This window comes from Galendromus occidentalis, unplaced genomic scaffold (assembly GCF_000255335.2).
Source record: "Galendromus occidentalis unplaced genomic scaffold, Mocc_1.1 scf7180000075894, whole genome shotgun sequence".
Taxonomy (NCBI): Eukaryota; Metazoa; Arthropoda; class Arachnida; order Mesostigmata; family Phytoseiidae; genus Galendromus; species Galendromus occidentalis.
The window spans coordinates 70,132-81,234 of record NW_003803884.1 but is presented as its reverse complement, the minus strand read 5'-3'; positions in this window follow the sequence as shown (position 1 = coordinate 81,234).

Genomic DNA, 11,103 nt, shown 5'->3' with positions numbered 1-11,103 from the left:
TTCGGCTGAACGTCAGCCTCAGAGCTGACAGGCTCCGAGAATGCTTCCGTAGATTGCGACGTTCCTCGGATGAGCACGTGCCCTGCCGGGAGTCTTCTATGCAGGCCAGTCATTCGAGTAAGCGCAGGAAGAACAACACCTGGTATTTGCATGTTATTGGACCTCGACGGGAGGCATTCTTTTTTTACTACTTTTTTATTCCATGCGACTCAATGACAGATTCAGTTTGGGTGTAGTCAGCAATCGGTCCCCTGAAGATTCAGCTCCGCATCGGGGAGAACGCACACACATGAGATCGCGCGACGGCACCGCGCTCATTGCGATTCAACGCACCGAAATTCCCTCTTCTCCCGCCTCCGATCATTAAGCGATTTCCGCGGGGAAAATACGGCGAGGACAGGAATTGAGATGGAGCCGACTGGCAACGGAGAAGACTTGATTGAGATATGAGCCATCCGGGGAATGGCAGCCGGGAGAGTAGAAGGCAAAATGCGACGAACGGAAATTCGCTAAGCTGAGTATGCATCCGAAAACGCGTTCCGATCAGGCAACTTGTGCCCGAAAACTTAACGAGTCATTCCAGCCGTTTTTTCACCTGCGGTCCCGCGCAGGAATCTGCATCGAATTCCTGAACCAACCCGCGAATATTTGTAGTCGTCGACAGCTCCCACCAGAGTCGGAGCTGCACATACGATACGAGATATGCGAACTGGAAAACATCGAAAAGAAACGTGATATGAGAGGAGGGCAGAATCGATAATGGAGACGGACTTCCTCTTTTTTGTGTTTCCGCAACGGCGATGTTTTCCTCTCGGGTTGAGACAAAGTTGTCGTTCCGGAGCTTCGTGCATCTTTCTCCATTTCCGCTCCGACATCCTTGAGGAATTATGCCCCCCGATCGAGAAAGTTCATTTAGGAAATTGAGCGGCTGGGCGAGACTGCAATATTTCGCGGCTAACACTCGGCCATTCGAACAAAGAGGCTCGGAAGATTCCAGAGTTTCCCGTCGAAGTACGATGATCCGGCGGGTAGACAGACACGTCATAGTCGGAATTTCCCGGATCCTTTTTCGGCAGGAGGGAACATCCGCTCCGAGGATCAGACGACCAATTTTCCAGCCAATTTGACCAAACGAAACAACAACAGTCCTCCTTCATACCCAGCTGCACGGATGGTCCGGAAGCTTCGGCGCTCCCGACCGCGCTCGTTTCCTCGAGATTCGACTGCGTCCCGACTTCGCTCGAAATTTGAGGGTCGAATCAAAGTTTTCATCGTCTGCGCATCGGGACCTTCCTGAATCTGTGACGACAATTTCCGAAGCTCGACAAAACTGTATTGTTCAATAGCGCTGAAGAACGCTTTCCGCTTCCTCCCGCGGCTTTATCGGCGGCCAGAATTCAGCGTCCGTGTTCGGAAAGTTCTCCCTGATCTGATTTGATTCCGGGAAGAATCCGAATGGATTCCGAACCTTCCGGCGAGGGTGAGTACCCAGAGAAAGTCACGAGCGATGGGCCGGCCATCGCTCGCTTAGGGACTCACATATTCTGCATCGCCACAAACACCTCGCTGTTCCGAGTCCACAAGCCGTACTGATGGCAATGGCCAGAAGCATTGAACCGCGTCTCATGAAGTCCGGAGGGGATTCACATTCTCGATGCGCGAGGCTGGTGATCGCAAGAGTTTCCCGCACCTCGACCCCTGGGCGTTCTCCGCATACACTCCCATGAATTTTGAATAATTCATCAGCAATGCGACTGAATTTATAAATATCCAGAAATAGCGCACTCTCAAAGAAAACCTTTCTCTGAATGCGGTAGGATCCCAGAATGTCGAGTGGTTTCCGTCCCGCACGGCTCGATTTGTCGGTAGTCTATGGAAAGAAAACCATTGCGGTCGAACTGAAGCACGCGGAAATTCAGTTTCTCAAATCAGAACGACGAATTACTTGATCGACATCGATCAGCAAAGTCGACATGTCGGAGGGACGCCCTAGAGGTCACACTCAATTCAGATCACGCGCCTTCACCGCCATTTCGCGAACCTCGCAATCGCGAGCAACAGTCGACTGGCCTGATACGTGTTGGGCATGAGGAAATTAATGAGATCCTTCGCCCGCGGTTGCCCAGGGGGTTTTTCGTTGTTTCTGTCGCTTGGGGAGTTCCTCAAACGACTAGGTCCTCCACTGCGTTCTTGGTATCTCACAGCCTCTGCGGTTGCGAATCGTCACGTCGTCTAAGCGCTGAGCGATGCGACACGAGTCGCGATCGAAAATCTCTGGGAAGATTTTTTTTTCTCAAGATCGCTTCATTCTCCGAGACTGGGACTCGTTGAGACATAGACCTAATGAAGGAGTTTCTTCGGTTGCGGGTTGCGGGTCGCGGTGGATTCCGCGAATCTGCATCTCATCGCTTTCCCCTCGATGAATTATTCCCTCTCATCGGATCAGCCGCATACGAGGGGTCAGACAGAATATTGCAAGAGCATCTTGTCGTTCATCTATAGCCTGACGGTCTGGCTACTTTTGGTTTCTGCCAAGAGTCGCGAGCGAAACCACTCGCAGCGGGTGACTTGTTGACCAATGCAGGTCTTCTGATGCCCAATCAAAGCCCTCGGAGAAGACATGTTCGGTCGGGGAACTCTGTCCTCGCGCTGGGAGCGAATCTATACATGGAAGTGGAATCTCTCGAGCCGCTCGAGGTCATGACTCATGGCCGAGCTGCTAACGACCAGAATATGAATCGAACCGGACGAAATTTCTCTACTCGACGACCTGTCAATGGCACTGATTGCAACGCTCTTGCATGACATACGACTCTAAGTGTCGTAGTTGTCGTCGTCGGTACTACTATCTTGATTGCAATGGTATGGCATTCTTGCGGAAGCCGTCAGGAGTCGAGAGCGGCCAACGTGTTTGCCTTCATGTCATCGGAGCAGCGAATTTTCCTAGACAGGGGATTAGGACAAACGGGGCGTTGATGCCGAGATGCAGTCAGTCAGGCGACAATTCTCTCTCGGTTGCCAGACTGTAGTCTGTTAAAGCTGTTATTCCGCCACGAGAAGTCCAGATAGAGTTTTTCCGATGGCGGGAAAAAAAAACAGGAACCCGCTGAATTGCGATCAGGACGAGCAGATGGAAACTCGTTCCTGCCGGAGAAAGGTTTACGAGCGCTTCTCCCGTCCCGGAATTTGATCCACACCCGACGTAAAACCGACAGAGCTCGCAATCATCCAAGGCGGCGGGAGGATCGTGTTGACGTCCAGATGAATGGGTTATATTCCATTTTTCCCGTGGATGACACGAGTTGGGGATCAGCTCTTCTAGGAGCCAGAAATCAAGCGGTCGACTTGATTTCCCGCAGGGTTCGGCGATGTGTACGACGCTTGAAATTGACCGCATCCGAGAGCAGGGATTGCCGCAGGCCTCTGTTTCGAGGTACGTCGAAATGAGATCGGACGTAAGAGTCATGACGGGTCACGGCAAGATGTTTATTTATCGTAATTCGGAGACTCTTCCGCTGACCAGCTAACTCTGCCGCATCGGTCATGAGACTCGCAATCCCCCCACGACCCCACATTGGGCATCGAGCAATCAGCAACGTTCTGGGGACGAGGGAAAAGGCTAGAGAATCGCAGGAAAAACGTAAACGGATTTTCCTTTCCAGCGCCGCCGAGGGACGATGCGAGCAAGTCGCTCCCGGGCGGCCGCGTCGCACGCGGATGCCGCTGCCAAATAGGAGACTCGTTTAGGAACAAAACCAGCGGAACCAATATATTTGGTCCGAGCAGACGCTATATCGGTGACTCGATAAATTATTCATCGCTGCTGAGCGGATAATGTCGATATCCCTGCGTGTCCAGCGGCGAGGAGGGCGCTGCCTGTATTCCTGTGGTATAATGTCTACAGAAATCGAGTGATCCATGACCATTTTTTCCATCGAGTCGAAGTCTTCCCGTGCACACGTCAGGCGGAATTGGGTAAGCTCTCTGATATGAAGCCTCTTTCGAGGCCCGAAAAACGATACGTCCGTCTGCCTCCTTCGCTGTCCGACTGAACAAGCGCGCCGACAAAAGTACGATTCGAACTGTCAGGCCGTCTGGCTGACGAGTCTCCGTGTTCAAGACGCCTGAATTCAAACTTGTAGCCTCTCGGTCCCTGGAGAGTGGTGATGAAATAAGATTTGAACAGCATGGGAAGCAGCAGGAACACTCGCATCGCGTCGCGCCGGGCCGAGCAGTCCGTGCGTTCGTCGACCAAGTCCTCGCGGGAAGCAGCAAATCTGCCACGTTGACGAGGGGCGCTCGCTGGTACATCTACGCCGAAGAATGGTCGAGTAGGCCTTCCGGGATTGCTCTCGCAGAGAGAAATGCTGCAGAGAGTCCCTAATGAAATGTTTGTTCCTGAACTCGACAAGGTTCGTCCCGCTCCCTTATGCAATTTATGTTGCGAAAGGCTCGTGTTGAGAGCTACGAGAGAGAAAAAACATCGGCTCCGAAATATAGATAGACGATGATTCTCAAACCCCCAGCCGAGTGCGCTCGTGTCGATGGCCGCATGACTTCGCGGAACGCGATCAGAATCCCTCAAAGGGAATTTCCGTGTTGCTGGGCTCTGTGTCTCGATCGGAGAACCTCCTGCCCAACAGATCGCACGTAAGATTTCGCTGAAACCTTGTCGGAAATGTTTGAGAAGCAAAAGGTCGATCAGATTCCTCGTAGGTCACTCGATTGCTCACTCCTCTCATTCAGCGACCGTGGCGGATGCACTGGTGATATCGCCGTCTCTCTGACTCGGCTCCGAGCGTCTAGCGACGTGCTCGGGACACATCCTTCCGCCGGACATCAGCCATACACTGGGGGAGATTGCTTACGCGCTCAAGCATCCGAGGAGCGACCTTCTCTCCTCGTCGATTAGTCGAGTTCATGGTCGAGAGTGGTGTGTCCCGGCAAAATCTATATTCTTCGTCGGAACGAGACCGTTCAGCGAGCTCGTAGTCGGTACCTGAATCTGCGACGCGAACCCGATACGCTTTCTCGGACAGAGGAAGGATTAAGGAATCCGTTGCTTTCGGAAGCCGCAGGAGCCGACCGCTACAATCGTGGCGGGTGATGAATAAATGACCCAGACAAGCTTATGTAGATGCGGACTCGACGGGAGGGTCTGCGCTACCGGAATAAACGTATAAACACTGTACTTCGACTGTGTTCCTTGGACCCTGAACTACGCAGAGCGGTCGAGGAGCCCGTTGACCTTGAAGAGCGAGACGGCTCTTCCGAGCCCGATATCGTCTCAGGAAAGTGGGGGCCGCACCGATAGATACATCGAGAGATTAGAAGCCTTCGGTGTATTTAATGTAAGCCTAAAACCTCTTTTCCGTTCGAATGAACGTCACGGGTCTGGGGGAATCGAAACGATTGAAATTCGACGAATTCGCTGGACAGAATCGTTCTCGGTGAGCTCTCGAGGTCCTTCCGCCAGACTCAAGACCCGTGTAGTCCTCGAGAATCGTCGGTGCCAGCAGACGAGAGTATACCGAGCCGAGGTTGACGAGAACAAGTGCATGTTAAAATTTTACCTGCGTCTCGATTGGCTGCCATCGAATTCCCACCGCAGTCGTGGGAGCCGGTTCCCAGAAGGAGAAATGGACTCCCGTCAATCGAGCGGAACACCCGCTAGAAGTGGAGCTTAGTTCGTTACCCACAGGACGAACGAGCAGGGCTACACTGCAAAAATAACATCAGCAGAGGAGCACAGTCATGGCAAGCAAGCACGAACCGGAAACGAACCTAATCATGTCAAAGGCCTATAATATGTCAGGAGGTCACAGCGAGAGCCTTTCGGATCTTTCTGAGCTAAAAAGCTTTCTCGAATGTTCGAGTTCCTGAAATGAGAACCGTTCCCTGTCGTGTTAAGGGAGACCACTCTATTCGTATCTCTCGTTCACGAATTCCGAACGACTCCCTCTAAAAGCAGGAAGCTAAGCGAGACTCGGTTGAAGTTCGTGGAGTTCTAGCGATGAACCGGTCGTGGGCGAGTCGACTCCGTCGCAGACAACGGAGACCTTGAACATTGAAGTCCTCGCGGAAATTCGGTTTGACCACTGGGTTTTCGGGATGAATCGACGAAGGAACGCTACCGAAACAGATTATCCCCGTGCGGTTCAGGAAACCCCGACGAGACGCGGGCTAACCCAAAATGTCGGGAGGATATATTGAGCCAGGAGGGGGAACCGGAGAAGTTCCTGACCGCAAAGGGAAACACGACACGAGATGATTTCATCTTGGGATATTCTCGAAGAGGAAGCAAGGAACAACATCAACAACATCTCATGAGGCGATGATGATATTAACCCCGGATCGAATGGTCGTCCACGGACAACCACGGGTAGGGGGAGGGCAATGCAGTAGAGAGGGTCCATCGTCAGATGCTTTTGTCTGAAGTTGCCTCCTCTTCAGTCCTCGCGCTGCACAAGTGAACCATTTATTCTCATTCTCCTTGAAGATCTCTCCCATTGTCAGTTGAAGTTGGCTCATTAGCCTCCCTCGGAATGCGGACGTACGCTTGACCACGCAGAAACACAAGAGACACATCTATTCGGTGACACCTGGTGGTAGAGACGGTACAGCATCTGGTTCGGTAATTCTCACTGGAGGACTCCGCACCTGACTACGCAGAACACAAATGCGTAGCAATCGTTTCGAGAAGAGCGAATAGAGAGCGCAACGTGTTCCCAGGATCGCGTCTGAGCTTAGGGAAGTATTCTTATCAGTGCGTGAGCGCTCCGCTTCGAGGCCCTGCGCCACTCCGCTCGCATAACATTCATGGGGTCGACCAGAGTCGAGCGTCGGACTTTTGTCCTGAGTCTCGAACGCTGTCTTCCGAGGAAATTGATGCAATCTCGGGGAAAATTTCGAACGCTCCAGGGGTCGATCGGCCTTTGAAGAGCCTTCAGTGGTGAGACAACTAATGCGACGAACGCCGCACCGCCGCGACCGATCCCCGTTTTCGTCAAGTTACGTAACGTCGGGGGGGTGCTGGGTAGGGAGGGGTGCTCATCATCGAGGGAATCGGCCCTGGAAGGGTTTCATTCGGACCATTGATCGGTGACTTGCAGTATTCGCGGCTCATGAGGGAGATCCTCGAATCTCTAGATAGGGCCCTCCGGGAATCGCTCGGAGCCGTTGATCGACACGCAGAATCCGACAGGACAGCGCAACATCCGAGCTGAGACTCCTTATGGAAAAATGAACACGGGCTGTCGAGATACTTCTATCGCAGCGGAAAGGGAGACGACTACCCAAATCTCGATTCATGTCATGTTCAGCTCTGCGTCTCCTTGGAGGGATCTGACGTCTTGCGAGGTTTCGGTTTGTCGGCTGGGAAGAACCGTTTGCCACTCCTCTCAGCCGAAGTCTTCCTTCCCGCGCGGATCGTTCCCTCCCTGGGGAAAATCGGGGATAGATTCATCGGAATGCTTCGCGGTATGGAAGTTCATCGCGAAACTCCTTGCATCAATTATTGGAACTATTCCTCGGAGGAGGGAGCCCGCTCCTCTCATTTCATCAAAGCAGAATTTTTTCGACATCGGGCCCTCGATTCTCCACCTTCCGCAAGCGATTCTCCGCGCGGAAATTCCCAGGGAGTTTCAAGCAGTGTTCAACGAAGTTTGGGAACGAAGGCTTCGATTAATGTGTGTGAGAGTTTCGGATGGCGGAAAACGGGCGGTCGGTTGGGTCCAGGCGATATGTAACTAGATACATTCATTTCGAGTTGATTCGCGTTTGATCCCTCTCTCTGAAGGCCTGATTTATGAATGGAAACGGGGTATGAAGAGCGGTGAAAGCGATTCTCTCCGTTCCCTGAAGCAGCTCCCTCAACGATTCATTGACCATCGGTAGCAGGCTCGGGGTTTCTTTTAGAGAGATCCCTTTCTGCCCGTCGTGAGCTTTGGCTTCGATGCTGGGTTCCGCTCAAGTTCGAATCCGAGTGATTGGTTCCAGTGTGGTCTGCTAGAGCGAGCTACCGGGCATGATTTTCAAGTGAGCGTACTTCATTGATCTCGGAAGAGCAGGAGGAAAGGAGTAGGAGACTTCGTGCCGACTGCTGGATCGATCTCACCCCTACCGTCATCAATATCCGCGCGTTGCTCTGGTGCTACTTCCCTATGACTACATATGCGACTACTGAGTGAGTGAGTACCTATTTTCTTTCGCCCTGCCACGAAGCTCAGGAATATACGAGGACCTCGCATTCTCACCGGATTCACATGCCTCTCGCCTGTTGCCGAACAATTGAACTTGCCTCTGAGCATCTCCTTATCAACAGGATGAGGATCAGCGACCGAGAAGCTGCGAACCTCTCTTCCAGACGAGCTGGCCGGGGATTCTCGTGTTTAATTTAGCGAGATTGCGAACATGCAAATAGCCTCGACTTCGAGAATTTTTTCTCTTTCTCGAATCACTGCGGGGCCAAGCCTCGGGGCCTCGATAAGATAAGGTTGTTCGTCATCAAATCCGAAAGGAGCCGTGCGCTCCCAACTGACTCCGGAAAGCACTTCCTGCCCGCAACACAAAACAGCTTTTCATTATTATGCACCCTGATTGATCCTCGTCATGTGGTCGAGCTATCTTGCCGTCATTTCCGACAAGTGAACCCTATTCTCGGCTCATTTCCTAAAACTTTCTTCCACCGCCGGTGTACATCATTGAGGCAAATGAGTCAACGCCTCGAATTTCTCTGCAACAAGCGAGCGATCGGCTCCGATAGCAGAAATTCCCATGAGCTCATTCCATCGATGCGGTCCGATCTTCTCCGAGCGAGACCGGAGCGATCGAGCCAATCCGACTCCCATCGGGCGCGTATTCATGGGAGATATCGATTGAGAGGGAACTCAACCCGCTCCGACGCATGCTGGCTTTTCCGCGTGGTAATAATCGGAGAATCATCCGAATCGCAATTAGCGAAACCCCTCAGCCACAAGACTGGCATCGGTCACAATGCCCCCTTGCGGCAATGGTTCCGAATCTTCCGAAGGTCCGAGTTTTTTCCGATCCTTGAATTTCGGTTCTCGATCTCGTATTCTCAAAGGAATGCGGGGTTGCCTTGACCGTTTGCTCGCTGTCTCCGCATTTACTGGAAAACAGCTTCGTGTTTTTTTCTCCATTGCGCTTCCTCCTGCTTTGTGAATCCGCCGCCCGTTGCTCCCTTCCCTTGTTCGTCTGCTCTCGTGTGTGCGTTCGTGTCTGAGTGAGTGGCTGAGCCGACTCGTCCGTTTTTTTTTACCTACTGGGCAAATGTTTGCAAACAAAAGCAGCTTCATCAAGCGCTCGACTCCTGAAAGCTGAGAGAGTCGAAAGTCAGATTCCAAAAGCGGATGAATCTGTTTCCTCCAAACCGCGGAACCGAACAATGGTCATAATCATCACAATCCAGATAATGAATAGTATCAAAGTCCGTTGTGACTCCGCCGCGTCGAGGAGCTCGTGGCTTCCTGAAATAACAAAAGGAGCGGACGAACGGCTGACCTCTCTTCCAGCGACGGATGCATCACTCTCGAAAGGAAGCAAATCCGAGTTGAAGGAACTCGACGGGAATCTGTCCTGATCGAGCTCGGGTCCGCACGCGGCAGCGAAAACACCGAGCTCGAGTGGCGCAAAAAATCGACGTCCTGCAACGCGAACCCTAATACCTGGCAGTGTAATTAAGCAATTGATGCCTCATTACGACGCGGAGAAAAAACTCGATCCGTCGCGATTGGGCCCACTTACTGCTCCTGGCATTTACCAGCTCTCGCATCGCGGGCATCTTTCATCTATCCAATGTGACGCAGAACACAGCCTGCCCCCGAAGCTGGGCTCGTGGAATGCCTTCGAGCCGAACGAGTGCGCGCGTCGTAAAAGTGGCCTCGGAAAAACGTGTGACCGTAGCCGCAATTACAGCTCGTTCCGCATCGTTCTCCCGAAGTCCCGTTGGAACAGCTAGAAATGCCCAAATCCTCGTGTGTGTGCGTTGGCAATTCTAGTCGGCTCGAGCCGGGACGTTGTATGTAGTTGTGCGTTCGCTGCCCACTTGGAAGCTCATCGCCAAGTCCACTTTCACGCGGGTGATTCTGGGAACTTCGCTCCGATATTGCTCGCTGATTGGGTCGTGACGTAGTTAGGTTGTATCCTAATTACCGGAAATCTTTAATTTCGTCCCCAGGTGATTCTCGTCAATCGTCACTGAGGACCTCATAATACTTCGCAGTCGTTCGTAGGTCGCCGTGCTTATTCTGAGCTCTGAAACAAGCAAAACACTTGATGAGCGGCGATCGCGGTAACTTCTCCCTATCGAGAATGGACTGGGCATGTTTGGAATGTCTGACTGAGAGTCCATCGATGTCGATGAATGGAGCGCCCTATTCCCTTTTGGAGCGGCCGGTGGACCCACCACCGGTGGTCTTGCACATCCCTTAGGGGAGCTGTCGCGGACGTCCGCCGCTTAGGATTCACGTGGTCCCGTATTAAACTGTCTCTCGTTTATCATGTGTTCATGGCACTCCGCGGCGTAAGTCCATGAATGTTCAATGGCGAGCTCAGAAGGAGAGAGTGATCGCAACTTGTGGAGGGGAGCCGACTGTGACACGCTGAATTGGCTGCTGTCGATGACGGTACATGGAAAATTCTTTCGCATCACGAGCCCTAAATCCCGAAAATTTATCATAGGCAACACGTTATAGAGGCCAGCAGAGGAGGCCGGAGAGTACAATGTCCAAGTATAGAGCATGGTGATTTACGACCCGGGAGCTTTGTGGAAAGTGATCCCATGGGCTGCAGGCGCCCTGTTTCGCGTCGAGTTCCCGATTTCGCAATCAATGCTATGTTCCAGAGAGGAAACTCAGCGCAATACGACCTCCCTAGCGTTCGCTGGGGCATCCTGGCGTCGGACCCTGGGGCACTCCGCTCCAGCAGTTCAGAGGCGCGAATGCGGAACTTTCGAATTCAAACGCTCCCAATCGCCCTCAATCCTAGGACGCAGTCTGACGAACCAGCACGCACTCGTTTACTGAGGAAGTGAGATATGGAGGAAATTCGGCTAGTTCATTCTTCCTGCCGGCAGGAAACACG